At 43.0% G+C, this 22,422-nt stretch overlaps 2 non-coding genes across 2 annotated transcripts; both read right to left on the bottom strand.

Annotated features, from left to right (window-relative positions):
- Positions 1-315: 315 nt before the first annotated feature.
- LOC114806759 lies at positions 316-453 on the bottom strand. Its single transcript, XR_003754821.1, has one exon. It is a non-coding gene; the product is annotated as a small nucleolar RNA SNORA7 (small nucleolar RNA).
- A 14,438-nt stretch (positions 454-14,891) lies between these two features.
- Positions 14,892-15,029, bottom strand: LOC114807243. Its single transcript, XR_003755295.1, has one exon. It is a non-coding gene; the product is annotated as a small nucleolar RNA SNORA7 (small nucleolar RNA).
- Between the last annotated feature and the right edge of the window lie 7,393 nt (positions 15,030-22,422).

Here is a 22,422-nt window from a genome sequence, read left to right as displayed (position 1 = left end):
AGTTGCTGCCCATCCACATCTACATGAAATAGCAACTCCTTACAATTGGCTTTAAAGCACTCAATCACCTCACCCCTTGCTATGTTCTTCTCTTGTCTTATGCCATTGAGTCGTCTCCTACCCATAGCGACACCATGGACACATCTCTCCCAGAACACCCCTCCTCCATCAGCAATCATTCTGGTAGTGGATCCATAGAGTTTTCTTGGTAAAAATACGGAAGTGGTTTACCATTGCCTCCTTCTGCACAGTCAACTTGAGTCTCCACCCTCGACTCTCTCCCATGCCACTGCTGGCCAACACAGGTGAACTTTGACTTATAGCAGATTTCCTTCCACTCTCTAGCCACTGTCCAAGCTAGGAATGGAATAGACAAGCCTCTGCTTGACTCTCCATCCCATAGTCAAGACTGGTAGTGTACTGGAAACTCTCCAGGTGCAACTCTGAGAGGGGGCCTTCCTATGTTACTTAACTGATTTCCTACTACAATGCAGGACACTCACTTTGCTCCTCTAACACCATCCTACTCATTGCTCCTTGATCTTGACTATCTTGCCACTGACCTCTTGCCCATGTCCTGCCTCTGGCCTGAAACTCCCTCCCCTTTCGTATCTGACAGATCGAAACTCTCATCTCCTTCAAAGCCTTATTATATCTCCTCCATACAATCACATCTCCTCCAAGAGGCCTTCCCCAACTAAGGCCTCATTTCCCCTATCTCCTCTCCCTTCTGCATCACCCTTGCACTTGGATTTGTACCCTTTATTCATCCCACCGTCAGCCACACAGCACTTATGTATATATCTGAAATTTATATTTATATTAATGTCTAGCTCCCCCTCTAGACTGTGAGTTCCTTGTGGCCAGGGAACATGTCTTCCAGCTCTGTTGTATTGTACCCTTCCAAATGCTTAGTTCAGTGTTCTGCAAAGAGTAAGCACTCAATAAATATGATTATTACTTTGTTATAGGTGTACATAGTAAACTTCTACACCAGCATTCTGGCTGGTGGCCCCCAACCACCAGGCCATTTTTTTCTCCATGCAACATCTCATGCTCCTCTCTGGTTCTGCCCCAGGGTGGATTTTCTCACTTCTCATGTTGGTTTAGACTGTGATCCCCCTGAGGGCTAAGGACAGTGCCTAATTCCTACCTGCATATTCTTTGCCAGTGCTTAAAACAGTGCTCTGCACACAGTAAGTGCTTAATACTATGATTACTACTGCCAGTATTACATGCGCCCTGGGCATTTCAGGCTTGTGGATCACATGTGGAGGAGGCTGGTATGATTTCATTTGCCTCATGAATTCTGAGTGTCTTCTTAAAGGTTTCCTTTGGGTCGTTTGAACTTTGTAAATGGAAAGCCCTTCTTATCCCTCAGTCCATGGAAGGTAAGGGTTCCCTTATCCAGCTTTTTTCCTCTATGTGTTTGTTGTATTTTGTAGTCATTATCCTTCTAGTTCCTGTATTCCTGTCTTCCTGTTTGCAGAAGATAATCTTCCTTTGCAGTGTTTTAGGGCCATCTCCTCAGTATTGTAATTGAGGAGCAACCTGGCTTAATGGAGAGAGCACAGGGCTGGGAGTCAGATGATCTGGTTTCTCATCCGCTCTCACGGCTTTGACTACCATCTCTACGCAGATGACATGCAGATCTACATCTCCGCCCCTGTCCTCTCCCCCTCCCTTCGGGCTCGCATCTCCTCCTGCCTCCGGGACGTCTCCACCTGGATGTCGGCCCGCCACCTAAAACTCAACATGAGCAAGACTGAGCTCCTCATCTTCCCTCCCAAACCCGGTCCTCTCCCAGACTTCTATATCACCGTGGATGGCACGACCATCCTTCCCGTCTCTCAGGCCCGCAATCTCGGTGTCATCCTTGACTCGTCCCTCTCGTTCACCCCACACATCCTATCCGTTACCAAGACCTGCCGGTTTCACCTCTACAATATCGCCAAGATCCGCCCTTTCCTCTCCACCCAAACGGCTACCTTACTGTTACGGGCTCTCATTATATCCCGGCTAGACTACTGTGTCAGCCTTCTCTCTGACCTCCCTTCCTCCTCTCTCGCCCCGCTCCGGTCTATTCTTCACTCCGCTGCCCGGCTCATCTTCCTGCAGAAACGATCTGGGCATGTCACTCCCCTTCTTAAACAACTCCAGTGGTTGCCTATCGACCTCCGCTCCAAACAAAAACTCCTCACTCTAGGCTTCAAGGCTCTCCATCACCTTGCCCCTTCCTACCTCTCCTCCCTTCTCTCTTTCTACCGCCCACCCCGCACGCTCCGCTCCTCTGCCGCCCACCTCCTCACCGTCCCTCGGTCTCGCCTATCCCGCCGTCGACCCCTGGGTCACGTCCTCCCGCGGTCCTGGAACGCCCTCCATCCTCACCTCCGCCAAACTGATTCTCTTTCCCTCTTCAAAACCTTACTTAAAAATCACCTCCTCCAAGAGGCCTTCCCAGACTGAGCTCCTCTTCCCCCTCTACTCCCTCTGCCATCCCCCCTTTACCTCTCCGCAGCTAAAGCCTCATTTTCCCCTTTTCCCTCTGCTCCTCCACCTCTCCCTTCCCATCCCCACAGCACTGTACCCGTCCGCTCAACTGTATATATTTTCGTTACCCTATTTATTTTGTTAATGAATTGTACATCGCCTTGATTCTATTTAGTTGCCATTGTTTTTATGAGATGTTCTTCCCCTTGACGCTGTTTAGTGCCATTGTTCTTGTCTGTCCATCTCCCCCGATTAGACTGTAAGCCCGTCAAACGGCAGGGACTGTCTCTATCTGTTGCCGACTTGTTCATCCCAAGCGCTTAGTACAGTGCTCTGCACATAGTAAGCGCTCAATAAATACTAAATACTACTACTACTACTCATCCCAGCTCTGCCATTTGCCTGCTGGGTAACCAATGACAAGTCACTTTTCTGTACCTCAGTTACCTCATCTGTAAAATGTGGATTAAATACCTATTTTCCATCCCGCTTTGACTGTGAGCCCCATGTGGGACAGGGCCTGCATCCTCTTTGATGGTCTTGCATCTACCCCCAGCACTTAGCACAGTGTTTGCCATGTAGTGCTTAACAAGTGCAACAATGATATTTATTTGGCTTTGGGTCATGATATATTGGCCCCTCACACCCCAGTAGTTTTGCCTAAGCAGATACTTCTCCAATTTGTTTTTCACCATCCCTATTAACAGAAACACCAGATCTCCATACCAGTATGCTCTTAGAGGAAAACAAATCCTATGAATTGCTGTTGAAAAGTACTTTCAAGACCTTTCAGAAAAAAGTCAGGAGCTTATAAGAAAGAAATACAACAAAGATATAGGAAATATACTATCAGGTTTCATCAATCCTAACTTTTGAGACCACAAGCATGAAGAAGAATAGCACCCTAGAAAATACATGATTATCTATGGAAAGCAAGCTGAATCCACTACTAACCCTTTATTCTTTCCTAATCCATTCCAAAAGTATTAGGTATGGTGGTTTCTGTAAGATTTCAGAACTTCATTCATTCAGTCATATTTATTGAGCACTTACTATGTGTGGAGCACTGTACTAAGCGCTTGGGAAGTACAAATCAGCAACAAATAGAGACAATCCCTGTCCATAATGGACTCACAGTCTAGAAGGGGGGAGACAGACATCAAAACAATTAAACAGGCATCGGTAGCATCATTATAAATAGAATTATAGATATATGTACATCATTAATAAAAGTAAATAGAATTATGATTATAAATATGTATATATACACAAGTGTTGTGGGGCAGGGAGGGAGGTAGAACAAAATGAGTGAGTGGGGGCAATGGTGGGGGCAGAGGAAAAGAAGGGATTAGTCTGCGAAGGCCTCCTGGAGGGGGTGAGCTCTCAGGGCTTTGAAGAGGGGAAGAGAACTAGTTTGGCAGATTTGAGGAGGGAGGGCATTCCAGGCCAGAGGTAGGATGTGAGCTAGAGGTTGATGGTGGGACAGGTGAGAACGAGGCACAGTGAGAATAATTCACAAATGACTGACATAATCTATCAATGGTATTTATTGAGGGCTTACTGTGGGCAGAGCACTGTACTAAACACTTATTAATGTCTTTGAAAAAAATATCCTTTTACACTGCCAAAATTTCTTAGAAAACTGGAATTCAAGGGTTCAGCTGAGAGGCTCAGATTACTAAGAGAACTGCATTGTCATCTACATATGCTTCCATTAGCATATGCACATGCTTTCTCCTACTTTTCTTGTGCACATGTCTGTGTGTAGGAGGGATGAATGTTTCTTCATTCGCCATGGAACAGATGCTTTGCACAAATGCTCCTCATCAGTATTTTCCCACAATAGCCAAGTTTAATTTGATACTTTATTTTACATTTGGATTTTAAATGACTGAAAAACATCTTAGATGTTAAAACTTAATTTTTGCTATTCGTAGAGTGATTCATTTTGCTTTTGATATTGGCAAGCAATGTCTTTAGCAGGAAATTATCATCATCATCAACAACAATATTTAGTCAGCCCTTACTCTACAGAACATTTTATTAAGCAATGTGACAAATCACAGAAACAGAATAAGACATGATCCCTGACCATCAGAAGTTAACATTTTCCACTTTTCTCTTCATTAAATGCTATCTATCGAGGTGACCTGTCTGTCCTTCATTTCTCATTCAGTCCACATATTCAGTCTGTCATCAAATCCTGTAGGTTCTTCCTTCACAGAATCTCTAGATACTGCCCTTTCTTCTCCATCTAAATTGTGACCATTCTGATCCAAGCATTTGTTTCCTGACTTCATTAGCCTCCTTACTGACCTCTGTGACTCCAGCCTCTTCCCTCTCTAGTCCATATTTCACTCTGCTGCCCAGATCACCTTTCTAAAAAATCATTCGTTCATATCTTCTCATTCCTCAAAAACTTCCAGTCGTTGCCCATCCTCTTCACATCAAAGAGAAACTCCTTACCATTAGCTGTAAGACAGGTTCCTCCTGCTTAATTTCGCTTATCTCCCACTAACAACTCAGCCTGCACACTTTGCTACTGTAAGACCAACCTACTCACTGTACCTCCATCTCATCTCTCTCGGTGTCGACTCCTCTCTCACCTCCTTCCTCCGGCCTGGAACTCCCTCCCCCTTCACATCCTACAGATTTTAAAGCCCTGCTAAGATCATATCACCTCCAGGACACCTTCCCTGACTTGCCTGCCACTTCTCCACCTTATCCTCCCTCCCTTCGGTTTAACCTATGCCCTTGAGTTCATAGCCGCTAAGCATTTTGATGCTCACCTCATCCACACAGTAATTGCATATACATATCCTTATATGCTGGTGCTTCCCCTATCTGTAATTTATTTTAATGTCTGTCTCCCGCACTAGACTGTAAGGTCCTTGAGGGCGAGGATAGTGTAAACCAACTCTATTGTACTCTCCCAAGTGCTTAGTACAGTGTTCCTCACAAAGTAAGTATTCAATAAATACCACTGATTGATTATTTCATCCAATCCTTCTCACCCCAACAAATACACTGTTTCTGTAATGCCATCGTGAATATCAAAACAAACTAATCAGAATACTAAACATTTCTGAAAATTTCTTTGGGTATAAATCAACAGATATAGTTTGAAGAGAAGGAAAATATTGGAAGAATTTATTCTAATTTCTTACCAAGTGGATTTATAATTTAAAACCTTAAAAAAAATGTTATTTCTCTGGCAGCTTGGCCTAGTGAAAAGAGGATGGGCCTGTGAGTAGAGGACCTGCATTCTAATCCTGGCCCTGTCACTTGCCTAATGTGTGAACCTTTGGCAAATCACTTAACTTCTCTGAGCCTCACTTTTCTCATCAGTAAAATGGGGATTAAATACCTATTCTCCATCCCACTTAGTCCCTGTTCCATGAGGGGCTCAAAGTCTTTGACCGGTTGTCTTGTGTCTACCCCAGGGCTTAGTACAACACTTGGCACATAGTAAGCTATTAACAGATATAATTATTATTACTACCACTATTCTGCATTTCTTTAAGAAAATAGGAAAAACATTTTTCCAGACTTGGCTGCATGTCCTTAGGTTTCTGCACCCTTAGATGGGGAGAACACCGGCCTTTAGGGATCTTAGATTATGTATACATATGGAAGTTATCCCAGTAACTCAGCCTCATAAAGTACACTTTGTCTTCAACAATAGTAATACTTCTATTACTAACATTATTAATTTGAACATCATATTACTTTGCACAAACCATGCTTAATAGTACTGGTGTTTATGAGTTGTATAGTGAGATCTCTTCTGGACAGGTAGGAAATACAGTTTGGGGTGGTATTTCTTTATTGCCATTTTGGGGTCCAAAAACATGGATTCTCTGACACGCCACTCTATGTTGCTTCTATATTTTTGACTGTATGATGTGAACAGAAATCAAGGGTAAGATGCAAATAGTACACATGACAATTTGGGTAAATTTCATTTCGAAGTGAGTCTGCCTCAACATGTTTTTTGCTACCAACTTGGGGATATTTTTGAAGAAAAGCCTTACATGTCTGCTTTTATTTGATTCCTGAGAAACATTGGCTGAAAAATTACCTTTTCTCACAGAGGAAAATTTAGAAGCATACTACATACAGGTCTGTAGTGTGATTCAAGAAAGCCTTAGAGAGATTCATAGATGCTAGGTCCATAATGGGTTATGATACATATAAGGGTAGGAACATTAGAAGGTGCCTCCATTAACTATGAGGATGGATGTCAACTTTCACTCTAAATATCTCTTGGTGCTGCTGGTGGTGACAGTGTTACTGTGCTGGATGGTCCCAGGTCAGACCTAACGTGACATTTATTATGTCCTCCTGTCAGCTGCACAGCCAGACAGTGATCGTGAGCAGCAACTAGCTAGGGACTTACATTTTGTTTGACACAAGATGAGCCCAACTGGTCAATAGGTGAGGCTGGCCAAAGAGAAGCTCTCCTCCCCTAAAACCTTCCCATATATGAAAAGAATTGAACCCATGCAACTTTGGCCAGTGATCAAATTTTAACTAGTAACCTCATGATCCCTGAATTCAATTTGTGTCAAACTGTAAACTTCCAAAGAATCCATACCATGCAACTCCTGCTAATTTGGCTAAATGTGAAAGAGGTAAGATTTTTATCTGTGTTTTATTAGTACATTACATTGTTCTCTGTGGGTGCACAATAAATGCTATCATTACTACTATTGAAAGAACAGGATGGGCAGAGCAGGAAGACTGTTCCTGCTATGAGGAAAAAGAAAGATAATAACTGTGTACCTGTGGAATTATTTTTGGAACTTTCAAGATTGAATATTGCATGCAGGAAAATGTAAATAATATATTTTCATATTTCGATGGACATTCATTTTGTCTCAGTAACGTGATTATCACTAGGCTCAGCTGTTCGTTATTTTCAAGTGCCTTCTTCAGCTGCAGAAGAGAGTGAGATTTCTCCCCACTCTCTCCTAATGTTCTCCACTCCCATCAGACTACAAGTGGAAAATCACTGAAGAACAACTGAGGACCTCGTAGGCCATCCACTGCATAGCTCCCATATAGATCTTACACAGAGGCACTCATGTTATGAAGTGAAGGGTGCTGCCTCTGTATTGCTGACACAGTTAATGGGAGCAAGTCTGCTGCTCCTCTCCTGGCTCAGTTGACTGAAAAATGTTGCATTCCATGAGTCAATAACTGCCCAAAGACCAGGATGCAACACAGAGATTTGGGTTCAACGTGTCTTTCATAGCAACTGGCCCAGAGCTTCTGCATCTGCTTAAAGAGACTAAAGGATGTTGCTGTCTTTAGAGCAGTGGAACATTCGGAGACTTCTTTTAAATCAACATATTTGATGCTCTTGATTCTACAGTGGCTTAGTAGAAAGAGCATGGGGTTGGGAGTCAGAGGCCGTGGGTTCTAATGCCGCCTCTGCCACTAGTCCCCCTCCCATCCTTTAACTGTTGGAGTTCCTCAAGTGTCAGTTCTTGTCCCTCTTCTGTTCTCCATTTACACTCACTCCCTTGGTGAACTCATTCGTTCTCACGGCATTGACTACCATCTCTACGCAGATGACACGCAGATCTACATCTCCACCCCTGTCCTCTCCCCCTCCCTTCAGGCTCGCATCTCCTCCTACCTCCAGGATGTCTCCACCTGGATGTCGGCCCGCCACCTAAAACTCAACATGAGCAAGACTGAGCTCCTCATCTTCCCTCCCAAACCCGGTCCTCTCCCAGACTTCCCTATCACCGTGGATGGCACGACCATCCTTCCCGTCTCTCGGGCCCGCAATCTCGGTGTCATCCTTGAATCGTCTCTCTCGTTCACCCCACACATCCTATCTGTTACCGAGACCTGCCGGTTTCACCTTTACAATATCGCCAAGATCCACCCTTTCCTCTCCACCCAAATGGCTACTTTACTGCTACGGGCTCTCGTTATATCCCGGCTAGACTACTGTGTCAGCCTTCTCTCTGATCTCCCTTCCTCCTCTCTCGCCTCGCTCCAGTCTATTCTTCACTCTGCTGCCCGGCTCATCTTCCTGCAGAAACGATCTGGGCATGTCACTCCCCTTCTTAAACAACTCCAGTGGTTGCCTATCAACCTCCTCTCCAAACAAAAACTCCTCACTCTAGGCTTCAAGGCTCTACATCACCTTGCCCCTTCCTACCTCTCCTCCCTTCTCTCTTTCTACCGCCCACCCTGCACGCTCCGCTCCTCTGCCGCCCACCTCCTCACCGTCCCTCGGTCTCACCTATCCCGCCGTCGACCCCTGGGCCACGTCCTCCCGTGGTCCTGGAATGCCCTCCCTCCTCACCTCCGCCAAACTGATTTTCTTCCCCTCTTCAAAACCCTAATTAAAACTCACCTCCTCCAAGAGGCCTTCCCAGACTGAGCTCCCCTTCTCCCTCTACTCCCCCTACCACCCCCCCTTCACCTCTCCGCAGCTTAACCCTCTTTTCCCCCCATCCCCCTCTGCTCCTCCCCCTCTCCCTTCCCATCCCCTCAGCACTATACTCGTCTGCTCAACTGTATATATTTTCATTACCCTATTTATTTTGTTAATGAAATGTACATTGCCTTGATTCTATTTATTTGCCATTGTTTTTACAAGATGTTCTTCCCCTTGACTCTATTTATTGCCATTGTTCTTGTCTGTCTCCCCCGATTAGACTGTAAGCCTGTCAAACGGCAGGGACTGTCTCTATCTGTTGCCGACTTGTTCATTCCAAGCGCTTAGTACAGTGCTCTGCACATAGTAAACACTCAATAAATACTATTCAATGAATGAATGAATGAATGGTCAGCTGTGTGACTTTAGGCAAGTCACAACTTCTCTGTGCCTCAGTTACCTCATCTGTAAAATGGGGATGAAGCCTGTGAGCCCCACATGGGACAACTTGATTACATTGTATCTACCCCAGTGCTTAGAACAGAGTTTGGCACATAGCACTTAACAAATGCCATCATTATCTTCCAGACTGTGAGCCGGTTGGGTGGGGATTGTCTCTGTTGCCGAATTTTACTTTCCAAGTGCTTAGTACAGTGCTCTGCACATAGTAAGTGCTTAATTAATACGATTGAATGAATTAATTAACTGATTATATGAGATGAATGTGGATGGATGCTGTCCATTGGAGTGTATATATAAAGCAAATCGATTTCTGTATGGTTCTTAATCTTTTGTGATTTAGGTCATTGGTAAAGTAGCACTAAATCAAATATACAATTTAGTATCTGTTTTGCACATATTGATCTTACAGAAGTAAAATTATTATGTTTTATATTTTTCTTTAGACTAAAATTCATTTATTTTTCAGTACATTATGCAAAGTGAAGTATATTCATCTAAAACATGGGCTTGTATGTGATTACCCAACCAAATAAAATTAATACTGGCAGGCAAGAAATAATGACTTAGAGATAATAGCAGTACTGAATCATATGACTTATGCAAATTTCTTATCATTGGTAACAATTTGATTCCTGTTCTGATTCTTTTCATTTCCAGCACTGCATTATAATGAAAGGAATTAATGTGTCATAGGTCTAATCTTCCATTTTTAGGCATACAGCTCTAACTCCAAATCTGACTGATTGCTTATACACATCCATCAGGAAAATGTATTGTACAATCCAGTATCCTACACAAGCACACTCTGCATGTGGAAAACAAGTATGTGTTTGAACAAAAATCCTCCAAACTGTCTTTTGTACTGGTGCAAATCTTCCCAGCCTATTTTGAATCAAAGGGAGCAAAATTGGCAACTAGGTGTTTTTGTTGTAGTTCATACAGATTGCCTGAAAATTAGTTGATGTACAGATAGAGTCTTTTGGCTAATTGATTGGGCCCTGCTCCTGGTCTTCTAATTGGCCCAGAAGAATGCCGTATGGATTGCAACTGTCCCAGCATACTTGTGCTTCTGTTTGATCCCCTCCCCACAACTCTTCTGTCAATTTGTCTGCTAGGGACCCACGATACACTCCCCCCCACACACACACACATACACTATAGGATAGTAGTGAGGAGAATAAGGGACTTGAAGTTTTCGGAAATTATTTCAGTCCATCAGGAAGGATTTTGTTGTGGGGCATCCTGGGGTGGGCTCTAACTTTGGACTGCTAGGATGTGTCCCCAAAGACATTACCTTAAATGGTACTTTTCTTTCTCAGCAAATGCTCATTTAGGCTAAAAAAAATGGATAGTCCCAACAAGAAATTTTGGGTGCAACTATGACCAAAATTAAATCAAATTGAATCAGCGTCCTTCTTTGAGCTTCATCAGTTTTTCTCTGTCTTTGGGTACACTGAAAACTTAGTTCCCTAAAATGTTTGTTATTCTCCTACATCTCAGCTTCATACATTCTACAGGAAGACCGTGTCTAAGGGCTCGCTTCTCGACTTTTCCTAAAATTTGAAAGTACATGCTAAATTGGGCTAGAATGTTCATATTGGATTTGAGATCTGTAAAATCATTAATCTTAGCATCACATCACATTTATTAAGTACCTAAGTGTATATGGTAATGTGCTTGTGTAATGAAATAAAATAGACCTGTCACTGACTTCCAAGATATAAAATCCTAAAGCAGACAGTTTCAGTGGAGACAAGCTACAGGGGTCAGATTCACTGGAAGCAAAGTATGGCAATATGACTTCCAGGGGTCATGGCCAGAAAAAAGGTCATGTGGGTGTGATAAACTATGCTGTGTATTACAGTTAGTCTTTAGTGAAACCTGTGGTTATCAAGCCATCCAGTTAGAGATCCAGTTGAATTCTTTCAAGAGAATTGTGGAGAAAGAAAGAAGTAACTAAATTTCCCAGGGAGCAAAAGAGTTGTCACACTACATTTCGTGTCAGTAAGGGGCTGGTCTGGACAGAGGCAAGCTGAGGCATGCCCTGAAGCTTTTTCCATTTTGACTTTTTGGAGAGCATGCTGCTCCAGAAATATGGCTCCTAACCTGGCCTAAGGGCATTTGGTAAGTTTCCCTTTTTGCTTAATCAGTACTTGTGGGGAAAATAAGCCAAAGACATAACTGTTAGATTTTGGGGTTTGAATATTAGTTTTCCTTTCCATTAATTTTTCCAAGTAAAGCTAAAAACCAAAATTACTCCTGGTTCTGGAAGCTGAGTGTCTCCATTACTTAGTCCTAGAGTGTGAGATTAATCAAGGTAATAAGGGGTTGGTCTTGGTGTTTTTTTCTGGTTTAGTCCTCAGTTTGAGATTTCAATCTGGATTTCCTCTTGCATTCTTTTCAGTTGTATCTTTCCTCCTCTCTACTCCTTCTCCTCTCTACCGCCTCTCTTCGTCTTCTCTGATTCTGTTCTGCACGACCATCACCATGGCTGAGAGGTTCTCTCCCTCTACCCAGGCTAGTAGTGGGGTCCTAATAGGTAATTTCTTAGGCTTTTCATTCATTCAGTGCCATTTATGGAGGGACTAGTGGGTGCCAAATACTGTCCTAAGCACTAGGGAAAATACAATAAAGGATAAGGAAGATTTGGTCCCTGGTCTTCAGAGAGTTACCGATCTATAATAATAATAATGTGGGTATTTGTTAAGCACTTACTATGTACCAAGTACTGTTCTAAGCGCTGGGGTAGATACAAGGTCATCAGGTTGTCCCAAGTAGGGCTCACAGTCTTCATCCCCATTTTACAGATGAGGTCACTGAGGCACAGAGAAGTTAAGTTCCTTGCCCATGGTCACAGAGCTGACAAGCAGCTGAGCTGGGATTAAAACCCATGACCTCTGACTTCCAAGCCCAGGCTCTTTCCACTAAGCCACGCTGCTTCTCTAATCCAATTATCTAACCTAATATAGGACATCAAGATAAGCTGAACTCAAGGGCAGAAACCAAACATCTTACTTCCATTGTATGTTCCCAAACACCTAGTGCAGACCTCTACACATGGTATGTCCTTATTAAATACTGATGATAATGATGAGATTGAATAGTGGGGGAAAAGATTATCCAGGCTGCAGGGCCATTTAATGATTTTTAATAATGTTGGTATCTGTTAAGCACTTACTATGTGCAGGGCACTGTTCTAAGCGCTGGGGTAGATACAGGGTAATCAGGTTGTCCCACGTGAGGCTCACAGTTAATCCCCATTTTACAGATGAGGTCACTGAGGCACAGAGAATTGAAGTGACTTGCCCACAGTCATACAGCTGACAAGTGGCAGAGCCGGTAGTTGAACTCATGACCTCTGACTCCGAAGCCCAGGCTATTTCCACTGAGTCATACTGATTTTTGTCACTTGAGGTCACACCCATCAATAGCCATCAAGAAAATGATAGAGTGTTTATTGTCTAAAACCCCTTTCTGGCATTCCTCATAGATGTACAACACTGAAACATGCAACTCCACATTATAATAATAATGATGGTATTAAGTGCTTATTCTGTGCCAAGCACTGTTCTAAGCGCTGGGGTAGATACAAGGTAATCAGGTTGTCCCATGTGGGGTTTGCAGTCTTAATCCCCATTTTACAGATGAGGAAACTGAGGCACAGAGAAGTTAAGTGGCTTGCCCAAGGTCACATAGCAGACAAGTGAAGAGCAGGATTAGAACCCACGTCCTCCACTGGATATGTTTACTTTTCCTGGACATAGTGGTGAAGCAGAAAGAATCAATTGGTGGTCTGGTTGGGACCCACTGGGCTGTATTTGCCAGGGACTGTGTCTGTTGATTGTTGTATTTCATTCTCTCAAGCACTTAGTACTGTGCTCTGCACATGGTAAGTGCTTAATAAATATGATTGACTGACTGTAATGTGCCAACCCGTAATGTAGAAGCAGCATGGCCTAGTGGATAGAGCATGGGCCTAAGAGTCTGAAAGTCATGGGTTCTATTTCTGGCTCTGCCATTTGTGTGCTGTGTGACCTTGGGAAAGTCACTTCACTTCTCTGTGCCTCAGTTTCCTCAACTGTAAAATGAGGACTTAGACTGTGAGCCCCATGTGGGACAGGGACTGTGTCCAACCCGATTTGCTTGTACCCACCCCAGTGCTCAGTGCAATGCCTGGCACATAGTAAGCACTTAACAAATACCAGAATAATTATTATTGTTGTTATTAAAAGAACATGTAGACAAACAGATAAGAAAGAACTCAGCAACATGAGTCAGGTTTACAAACAAATATTTCAGTGGCTAGAAGTTAGTTAAAGTAAGCATTGTCTTCCTTATGCTGCTTCCTGATTTGTTGCCTGGCCAAGAGTCAAAACAACTAGCTGAACAAAGTTTGGATACTATTTCAGTCCCTAAGCAGTAAACTACCTCCACACTGTTTTGATCCACTAAGAATTCCTGGCAGCATATTCATCAACAGAAAACGTGTTTTTAATCTTCATTGAATCCAAAAGAAGACTTTGATGCTTATTAGTTGAGGATAATGTTTATCATCATCATCATCATCAATGCTATTTGTTGAGTGCTTAATGTGTGCAGAACACTCTACTAAGTGTACAGTACAACAAAATTGGTAGACATATTCCGTTCCCACAGTGAGCTTGCAGTCCAGAAGGGGAGACAATTATGAATGCTTATATGTCTCAAATAATAGCTATATTTTTTATGAGAGAAGACAGGCAAATGAAATAGAATGGGCTGCAAAGTGCCCTATGAATGGCTTCTCATTGAAATCGCTAAATGTTGGAGGTTGAATCTTCTTATCGTGAAAGGTTTTTCAAAATTAGAGCCATTGTCTGCCTGAGCTAACTGAGGTGAGAGTTTAGTAGTAATTATTTGGTAAATATGATCAATATGGAGAACCGTTCGGAAAATGTAGGCAAAAAAGTCCTTTCATTATTAATAGGTGGGATTTTTGCATGATTAATCTGGGTAATTGCTTCAATTAAAACTTTCCATCCTTGTGTAGATACAGCCTGAGTCTGTTGCTCCTTGTGAATAGAATACCCAAACCAGTCTAAAAACATTACACACCACCTGCTTGAAACCTCTATCAAGACTCACTTCCTCCAAGAAAACTTTTCAGAGTACTTAGTTATGATATTAACTTATTAAGTGCCAAACACTAAACTAAATCTGGGGTAGATACAAATAAGGTCAGACACAATCCTTCACTGAGCACTTTCTAGGCACAAGCACTTCTAGTTCAAGCACTTGAGAGAGTACAAAAGCAGACATTATCCCTGCTCTCAGGGATTTTATAATCTGATGTTGTTGTTGTTGATTTATACTGTCGAGTTGTGGACACATCTCTCCCAGAACACCCCACCTCCATCTGCAATCGTTCTGGTAGTGTCTCCATAAAGTTTTCTTGGTAAAAATACAGAAGTGCTTTACCATCACCTCCTTCCTTGCAGTAAAAGAATCTCTGCCCTCGACTGTCTCCCATGCTGCTGCTGCCCAGAACAGGTGAGTTTTGATTTGTAGCAGATTGCCTTCCACCCACTAGCCACTGGCCAAACTAGGAATGGAATGGGCATGTTTCTGCATGACTCTCCCTCCCATAGTTGGGACTGGTAAAGTACTGGAAATTCTCCAGGTGCGACCCTGAGAGGGGATTTTATAATCTACTGATCAGGAATCATGTTTGCTTACTCTTTTGTATTCTTCCAAGTGCTGGTTCAGTGCTCTGCTCCTAGAAGATGCTCAATAAATTCTTTTAATTGATTGAGCTGGGTCTAATACACAGTGCTGAACACTTGGGAAGAACAAAAGGAACAAAAGGAACATGTTTATTGACCTTAAGGAGTTCACACTCTAATGAAGGAGCCAGATGGAAAAAATATTTGCAACTATTGTTTCATTCAATCCTATTTATTAAGCGCTTACTATGTGCAGAACACTGTACTAAGCACTTGGGAAAAATCAAGTTGTAAAGGTAGGTTTCTGGCACGCAGTGTCCTGTGGTACTAAAGGAGGCTGGTCTAGGCATAGGGTGGCAGCAACAGACCCTGGGGATTCCACCATAAGAGAGTTCTGTCTGAGTCATGTGAGTCACAGTCCCTGTCTGTTCTCTGCATGAGTTAAGAGTGGGATTTCTGGCATTTGGTGACATGCACTGCTGGGGTAGGCTGTTTCAGGCATGGGGCAGTAGTGGCAGAATCGTGTTGTACCCTGTGGGAAATAATTAAGTCAGTAATGGTACTGAACATTCCTACCTAAAGCAGTGCCATATTTTTTTTTCTGTCTTGGATGTTGAACCTCTAAAAGAAAAAAAAGAGCAGTAAATGCCACTCAGAAACCATGTAATGATTCAGAAGCTTGTGATCCTGCATGGAATTCAAGCTCTATGTTTTTCCTGTTCCTCTAGTTGCCTTCTCTTTAGCCATTTCACTGTTCATTAGCTACTCAAATGGTAAGAAGAGAAAAAATAAAAGGTGATAAAACTTAAATCAGTCAATTAAGATAGTTGTTGCAATCTGGTTAAAGACAGATAGAGGGAAGATTTATCTAGGCTTTCCCTGTCCCTCATCATCATGGATAATCAAGAATTAACCTAACTTTCTCTTGACCTTTTGGTTCTGAAATGCCTTGTCTTCAATCTGTGCAAGTGGATCATGTAGTGGCTATATATATATATATGTTAGACATTTTTGGAAATGATTTTTAACTGGAAATCTTTCTTTTTGATCCACTTGTCCATCAGATATGCATCCCTATTGAGCAGTGAATCCCCAGACCATCCCAGAGTCTGTCCTGGGACTCCTAATGCCAGCACATGCACATGGATTCATTTATTCAATTCATTCATTCAAACATATTTATTGAGGGCTTACTGTGTGCAGACCACCGTACTAAGCACTTGGAAAGTACAATACAGCAATAGAGAGAGACAATCCCTGCCCACAATGGGCTTACAGTCTAGGAGGCGAGGAGACAGACATCAAAACAAGTAAACAGGCATCAATATAAATAAATAGAATTATAGATATATACATAAGTGCTGTGGGGCTGGGGTGGGGGAGAGGAGGGAGAGCAAAGGGAGCGAGTTGAGGTGACGGATGACAGAGTGGATGACAGACTGCATTGCAGGATTTCCAATTCCCAGTCTCCACAATATGGACCCCGCACTCCATCTAACTTTATAAGGGATTCACATTGGAGGGAAACATTCCCCCATTGATTGGACTCAGTCCCAGAACAATAGGAGATGATCCTTCCTGATGAAAGTTTTGGGTTAAGTCAGGGATGATACCAATTCAGGTCAGGATGAGCCTCACTGAACACGGTGGGTGGGGGCAGTCTTAGGTCAGACATATTCCTAAATTGGTTGGGGATGCATCTGGGGTGGTTGAGGAAAGGTGTTTGTCCACAGTGGTCCATGGTTCATTCATTCAATCATATTTATTGAGCGCTTACTGTACTAAGTGCTTGGAAAGACAATTCAGGAACAAGTAAAGACTATCCCTCTACACAAGGCGCTCACAGTCTAGAAGGGGGGAGACAGGCATCAAAACAAATAGGCATCGATAGCACCAATACAAATAAATAGAATTATAGATATATACACATCAATAATATAAATAGAATTATAAATATGTACATATATACATAAGTGCTGTGTGGGGGGGTGGTAGAGCAAAGGGAGCGAGTCAGAGCGATGGGGAGGGGAGGGGTAGCAGAGGAAAAGGGGGGCTTAGCCTGGGAAGGCCTCCTGGAGGAGGTGAGCCTTCAGTAGGGCTTTGAAGAGGGGAAGTGTTTTTGGCAGATTTAAGGAGAGAGGGCATTCCAGGCTAGAAGTAGGATGTGGGTCAGGGGTTGATAGCGGGACAGGTGAGAATGAGGCACAGTGAGAAGGTTAGCAGCAGGGTAGTGGATTGTGTGGACTGGGATGTAGATGGAGAGAAGGAAGGTTAGGTAAGAAGGGGCAAGGTGAGGGAGACCTTTGATGCCAATAGTGAGGAGTTTTTGCTTGATGCAAAGGTTTATAGGCAACCACTGGAGATTTTTGAGGGGGCAGGGGGTGACATGCCCAGAACAGTTCTGTAGAAAGATAATCTGGGCAGCAGAGTGAAATATAGACTGAAGCAGGGAGAAACAGGAGGTTGGGAGATCAGAAAGGATGCTGATGCAGTAATCCAGCCGGGATAGGATGAGTGATTGTACAAACTGATGGCACTAGTTTGGATGGAGAGGAAAGGGTGGATGTTGGGGATGTTGTGAAGGTGAGACCAGCAGGTTTTGGTGATGGATTGGATATGTGGAGTGAATAAGAGAGTGGAGTCAAGGATGACACCATGGTTGCAGGCTTGTGAGACCAGAAGGATGGTAGTGCTGTCCACAGTGATGGGAAAGACAGGGAGAAGACAGGGTTTGGGAGGGAAGATAAAGAGCTCAGTCTTGGTCAAGTTGAGTTTTAGGTGCCAGGAGGATATCCAGGTGGAGATGTTCTGAAGGCAGGAGGAGATGTGAGTCTGGAGGGAGGGAGAGAGAACAGGGGAGGAGATGTAGATTTGGATGTCTGCCGTGTAGAGGTGATAGTTGAAGCCGTGGGAGCGAATGAGTTCACCAAAGGAGTGAGAATAGATGGTTGTATAAAGAGTGGCCCAGCTAGGAAAAGTCTTTATTGACTCGGGGTCTGTCTCCAATGAACAACTGATCAGCCTAAGCAGGTCTCCACAGAAAAAAAAGTTCATTTCTATTATTAGAGATTGTTAATCAATGATATTTATTGAGCACTCACTGTGTACAGAGTATTGTATTTAGTGCTTGGGAGAGTATAATAGAATATGTAGACACAATCCCTACCCACAAAGAGCTTAAAGTCCAGAGGGGGATATAGACATTAAGTCAATTTTAGGTGGATACGTACAAACATGCTGTGAGGGTGGAGTGAAAATTGAAGTGTTAAAGGGGTACAGGACCAAGTCCTTAGGCAACACGAATAGGATGACAAATGGGGAAAGTGAGGGTTTAGGGAAGGCCTCAATCAATCTATCAATCAGTGGTACTTATCACTTATAGTGTGCAAAGCACTGTACTAAGCATTTAGGAAAGTACAGTACAACAGATTTTGTAGACATGTTGCTACTCACAAGGAGCTTTCAGTCTAGAAGAAGAATTTACAGTCTAGAGGAGCTTGCAGTCTAGAGGAGGAGCTTACAATCTTGACCTTACTCTCTTTTGGAGGAGATATGATTTTAGTAAGACTTTGAAGATGGAGAGTGTGGTGGTCTGTCACTTATGAAAGGGGAGGGAATTCCAGGCCATAGGGAGGACATGGGTAAGGGATTGGAAACAAGACTGATGAGACCCAGGTATAGTGAGTAGGTTGGCATTAGAGGAGCAAGTGTGAGGTCTGCATTGTAGTCAGCCAGGTAAGATAAGAAGGAGAGAGCTAATTGACTGCTTTAAAGTTGTCGGTTTGTTTCTGTTTGATGTAGAGATGGACTGGCAATTATTGGAGGCTTTTGAGGTAGGGGGAAGATGTGGACTGAACAGTTTTATAAAAAAGAATGACCCGGGCAACAGAGTGAAGTATAGGTTGGAGAGGGGAGACACAGGAGGCGGTGAGTTCAGCAAAGAAGCTAATGCAGTAGTCAAAGTGGGGCAGGATAAGTGCTTAAATCACCATGGTAGCAGTTTGAATGGAGAGGCTGGAGTGTATTTTAGCAATTTTGTGGTGGTAGAACCAATAAGATTTTGTAACGGATAGAATGCGGTGGTTGAATGAAAGAGGTGAGTCAAGGATAATGTCAAGGTTATAGGCTTAGGAGGCAGGAAGGATAATGATGTTATATACAACGTTGGAAAAAACAGGGGAGGACAGGTTTTGGATGGGAAGATGAGTTATGTTTTGGACTTAAGAGTGAGGTGTTAGTGGGACATCCAAGAAGAGATGTCCTAAAGGCAGGAGGAAACGTGAGACTGCAGAAGAGCTAAATTGGGATTGGAGAGGTAGGTTCTGGAATCATCAATATAGAAATGGTAGTTGAAGTCATGGGAGTGAATAAGTTCTCTAAGAGGGTGGGTGTAGATGGAGAATAGATGGGGACCTAGAATTGAGCCTCGAGGGATTCCCACAGTGAGGAGGTGAGAGGCAAGAGGAGGACCCTGTGAAAGAGCCCAAGAAGCAGCAGCTAGAGAGATAGGAAGAGAACCAGAAGAGGATAGTGTAGCCAAGGTTAGATAGTGTTTCCAGGAGAAGGGAGTGAACTCAGAAAATCAGAGACGTTTTCCAATAACTGCCTTATGAAAGTGTTTTATGGAGAGGATGTTAATTAATTGTTTTCCATTCCAACTGAGAACACAAAAGGAGAGGACATTGCTTGAAATTAAAGTAGGAGAAATTTCAGTTGGATGTAAAAATTAACTTCGTGACTATCAGGTGGTTAAAACACAGAACTAACTCCCAAGAGGTTGTACTCTCTTCATCCCACAAATCTATGAGAAAGAATTTAGCATCCATCTGTACTGGGTTATTTGGTCTTTCATTTCCATGGAGGCAGGGAGCTGGGCCAAAAGACCTTTTGAAATCCCTTCCAGCTCTAGAGTTTCCATTTTATTAGTGACATTGCATGGGGGAGAAAAGATAAATATAGCCCATCTCCCCCTCCAATATCAAGAGGCAGGCTGATGTCCCTGTGGGGGAGCTGGCAGGGAGGGGCCAATCCGGTGCTGCCAACATCTCTTACAGAGCAGTTATCAATCAGACAGACCCTCACGACATTCAGTAGGCAAATATAAAAAAAAAGCAGTTTGACCTCAAACAAAAGACTTTCTCTGAATCAATGAAATGACCGCAAATGCAGAACCAGTTGCAAATGCCCCTTTCCTTTGAAAAAGAAGCTGTGAGCCTGAAGAACCATATGGATTGAGGATTTTTTTTTTTTCAAATGAGCATTAATTTTGCCCCTTGCAGACATAGAGGTTTATTTGCATTATGGTGGTTTTTACAATGTCTAACACAAAGAGGTAAGTTAAGATTTCTAACCCATTTTGACAGTAAACTGCTGCAGAATAAAGGTGTTATCAATATGCTTAATGTTTTTAGAGGTACCTTAGTCATTTTCATATCTTTTATTTGGGAGAAAAGTTAAGCTTATAATAGGTAATTATGACATTTGGCCATTAGGTAATAATAATAATCTATTATTAATGAGATAATGATATTTCATGTTATTAAATGAAATAGGCCTCAAAGAATTGACTCATGCAATTACCCTTTATTTGGAGTGAATTTGCAGAAAATGGTGAATCACTTGAGACGTAGTTATTCCTGAGGTGCAATTCAGAATTGCAAGTTAGTTTAGAAGAAACATTCTGGCATTTCAGGGATGAATATGCTCCAAATTTATGTGAGTGGTTTACATGCATACATTTCTGATACACATGTGTACTTAATGGTCATCATTGTATTTGTGCAATAAATGCTATGTGCCAAGTACAATACTAAGCATTGGGGTAGGTACAAGACAATCATATCTGACACAGTCCCTGTCCCACATTCATTCAATAGTATTTATTGAGCACATGGGGTTTGCAGTGTAAGTGGGAGGAAAGCAGGTATTGAATCCTCTCCTGGTTCTCCTCCTATCTCTCTGGCTGCTCCTTTTCAGTCTCTTTCACAGTGTCCTCTGCCTCTCACCCTCTACTTGTGGGAGTCCCTAAAGGCTCAGTTCTGGATCCCTTCTATTCTCTATCTATACCCACACTCTCGGAAAATGCATTCATGCTCATGGCTTCAACTACCATCTCTAGGCAGATGATTACCAGATCTACATCTCCAGCCCTGATCTCTCTTCTTCTCTGCAGTCTCGTATTTCTTCCTGCCTTTAAAATATCCCTTCGTGGATGTACCACTGACAACTCCAACTTAACCTCTCATCGTATTCTGACTGGATTACTGCATCGGCATCCTTTCTGATCTCCCAACCTCCTGTCTCTCCTCACTTCAGTCTATACTTCACTCTGCTGCCTGGATTATCTTTCTACAGAAGTACTCTGGGAATGTCACCCCACTCCTCAAAAATCTCCAGTGGTTGCCTACCAACCTTCATGTCAAGCAAAAATTCCTCACTATTGGCTTCAAAGTTCTCCATTACCTCGCCCCCTCTTTCCTCACCTTCCTTCTCTCCTTCTACAGCCCAGCACACACACTCTGCTGCTCTGGTGCTAACCTCCTCTCTGTGCTTCTTTCTCACCTGTCCCACCGTCAACCCCTGGCCCACGTCCTAGCTCTGGCCTGGAGTGCCCTCCCTCCTCACATCTGCCAAACTAGCACACTTCCCCCCTTCAAAGCCCCACTGAAAGCTCATCTCCACCAGGAGGCCTTCCCAGACCGAGCCCCCCTTTTCCTTGCTCCTCCTCCCTTTCCCATTGCCCCGACTCCTTCCCTCTGCTCTACCCCCCAGCCCCACAGCACTTGTGTATATATTTACATATTTATTATTCTATTTATTTTATTAATGATGTGTATATATCTATAATTCTATTTATTCATATTGATATTATTGTTGCCTGTCTACTTGTTTTGTTGTCTGTCTCCCACCTTCTAGACTGTGAGCCCCTTGTTGGGTAGGAATTGTCTCTATTTGTTGCTGAATTGTACTTTTTGAGCACTTAGTACAGTGCTCTGCACACAGTAAGCACTCAGTAAATATTATTGAATGAATGAATGAATGAACCTGTTAAAATAAGACTTGTCATCTTCCCACCCAAACCCTGCCCTCCCCAAGACTTTCACATTAGCATAGACAACACCACTACCCTCCCTGTCTCACAAGCCCATGACTTTGGCATCATCATCTCTCTCATTCAACCCACATATTCAATCTGTTACCAAATCTTGCTGGTTCTACCTTCACAACATCTCTAGAACCCTCCTTTTCCTCTCTATCCAAACAGCTACTGCACCGAGACAAGCACTTATCATTTCCCTCCTTGACTCCTGCATTCATGCTGACTTCCCTGGATCCTCTTTCTCCACTCTTCAATCCAAACTTCACTCT

The sequence above is a fragment of the Ornithorhynchus anatinus genome, chromosome X1 (genome assembly GCF_004115215.2).
Source record: "Ornithorhynchus anatinus isolate Pmale09 chromosome X1, mOrnAna1.pri.v4, whole genome shotgun sequence".
Lineage (NCBI taxonomy): Eukaryota > Metazoa > Chordata > Mammalia > Monotremata > Ornithorhynchidae > Ornithorhynchus > Ornithorhynchus anatinus.
The sequence above is the reverse complement of the archived record's forward strand: the minus strand, read 5'-3'. Positions and strand labels throughout refer to the sequence as shown.